At 37.0% G+C, this 2,500-nt stretch overlaps 1 pseudogene; it reads right to left on the bottom strand.

The window, feature by feature from the left end:
- The window catches only part of LOC141124107 (beta-1,4-galactosyltransferase galt-1-like), a 33,796-nt pseudogene that overhangs the window by 30,592 nt on the left and 704 nt on the right, over positions 1-2,500 (bottom strand).

Here is a 2,500-nt window from a genome sequence, read left to right as displayed (position 1 = left end):
TAACAATTTTGTAATTTTACATTTATTCAATAAGCCCTTATTGAGAGAAAAAAAAGATTAAGATGAGGTTGTTATTTGGAATAAAGCTGCCATAATATTTAACAAAGCCAAGATGGATGGGATACATAAGAAGTTCTTCTACAAAAATGATATTGTAAGGTTTTTGATAACAACTTGATGTGCGGTCCATGATGTAAGAGTAATAATAAATAAAATTTAAATATAACAGTCCCATCACATCAAGTCCACACACCCTGTTAGGATAGATGCCACCTGCAGCCAGTTGTGTTATAGTTTTTGATGCTTTCTGGTCCATCATACAGATTATTGGTCTTTTTGTTTTTATTTATTTTTATTTTTGAAATTCAAAGCAGAATGTGTGGATTGTGAAATGATGTGCCCCTTTTCCTTGTAAGTGCAGTGGTATAAGCAGAAGAATATTTTGGATTTATGGGCATCTCTCCATGACCGCAGGGTATTGTTATCATTTATTATAATATTGCCAGGAAAAAGTTGTCTTTTGAAACATGAAACTGGAGTTCTTACACAAATAGCATGATAGAAAACAAGCCATTGTAATATATTTATGCAAGCTGGACCCAGTAATGAAGGGTTCATCCCGATATATCAGAGCTGTAGCTTTTATGCAAAGGTGCTATTAGACAAAGTTAGATATTGTTTTGGTCAAACATTTAATTTTTAATGGTCCGACATTCTGTGCAGCAAATATACAGCTAACTAAATGTTTGTCTAATGAAAGGTTTAAAATATGAGTTTATTTATGTACAAATCTAACAATGAAAAATGTGGACATTTATTCAAAAGAAAGGAAAAACCACATGTGTTAAATTGATGGTGTAGGAATCAGCTGCTGTGAGCCCAGTGCGGGACACACTCCCTGAAGACCCAGATATTACATTTTTTGTAGATTTGAGTATGCAGTTTATCACCCAGAAAGATACTCTGCATTCAAAGTCATTGGATCCTTTTTGCCCAGCTCAAGAAGCAGAGCTCCATGTTTTAGCAAAGCCTGTGAGCTATAAAAAGAGTGTATATTTATATAGATAGTCAAGATATAGAGTGCTTTTGGTTCCATTTGAAGGGCCAGAAGTTTGTTTTTACTTCGGCAGGTAAACCAACCAAGCATGCCAAGTTAATTTGATTGGCTGTTTTCAGCCTTCCAGCTTCTTGCTGAGGTAGCCATATTAACTTTCACACATGGAAGCAGACCAGGTGACTAAGGATGCTGCATTTACAGCCCCGGACACTTGATGGGTCTGTGCAACTCACAGATTCCACCCTAGTTCTGGCCCAGTATAGCTGGGATTAATAATTCAACTTTAAGGACCCCAGAACGAGAAGAACAAGTGGTCCACAGGGGGCAACTTCTTATGAAACAGGACTTTGGAAAAAGTGATCATTTATGTCTGCCAGCCACTCTTTTCCCTTCAGCTTGACACATGGACCGTGTCATCAGTCACAAGCAGTTATGGCTGCCTTAGTAAATGAGCGTGGGATAGAGCCAGGGTTCTCCACAGTTGTTTTTATAACATACCACTTCTTGTTTTACCTGTTACCAAAGGTGTTACCAAAAGCTGAACATCCCTCCCAGAGATTACATAAAAGATATATCCAGATGCCCAAGTCAGGATCTTACGAGTATGCATTTTGTCTGTATGGACATGTTTTTTGGATGTCCAGTGGCAAATGCTACTGCAAAGGCCACAGTAAAAAGTGTTATCAGAAGTAGTTTGTAAGTACAGAGTGCCAGAAAGTACAGAGAGTAACAGAGGAAATCATTTTTTATAGGAGAGTCCTTACTAGAAGTTTTGCGGTTTTATTTTTACACCCCCACTGTCTACAATGTAGCGGACAAAGTAGAGTAAGAAACTAGAAAACTTTTGCCTGAATGTTTTCTTATATTTTATGAAGCCCCTAAGGGGGATGTTGGACTCTCTCCCTATGGGATTTGGTTTGGGAGTGTGTTACTCACTTGCTTATATTTTGTCTCAGCAGCTGAAGTCCTCCATTCGGATCTCACAGAGAACGTTGCTGATCTTTTAAGGTTTTTTGACAAACTCATTTATGTGTTTTCTCCCCAATTCCAGATCCTAAAAGTTTGGAAGGATCTAAAACTAAAGCCAGGTGACTTTTGGATTGTTAAGAGACATTTATATATAAGGAAAAGTTTGGAGACTCAATACTGCATCTATTTCATGTACAGTTTTTGCAAAACTTGAAGGAAAAGTCACCTGGATCCACACCAGACACTGCAAAAATGACTAAATTAAAGAAATCTCTGTGTTTGATTTGTTTCCCTCTTGTGATCACAGTCTAGGGTACTTTTTGATTCAATTACTTTAATTGTAAGGGATATATATATTTGAAAAGTAGTTGAAGTCATGTTTAGCCATGTTGAAGTCATATTTGTCTTTTGTATGTCTTCCATTATATGTAGAATTGTCTGTGTTTACATATGCTGATAAGTCAGCATGCCAAC

The sequence above is a fragment of the Aquarana catesbeiana genome, linkage group LG01, assembly GCF_042186555.1.
Source record: "Aquarana catesbeiana isolate 2022-GZ linkage group LG01, ASM4218655v1, whole genome shotgun sequence".
NCBI lineage: Eukaryota > Metazoa > Chordata > Amphibia > Anura > Ranidae > Aquarana > Aquarana catesbeiana.
This window is presented reverse-complemented; position numbering and strand designations above follow the sequence as displayed.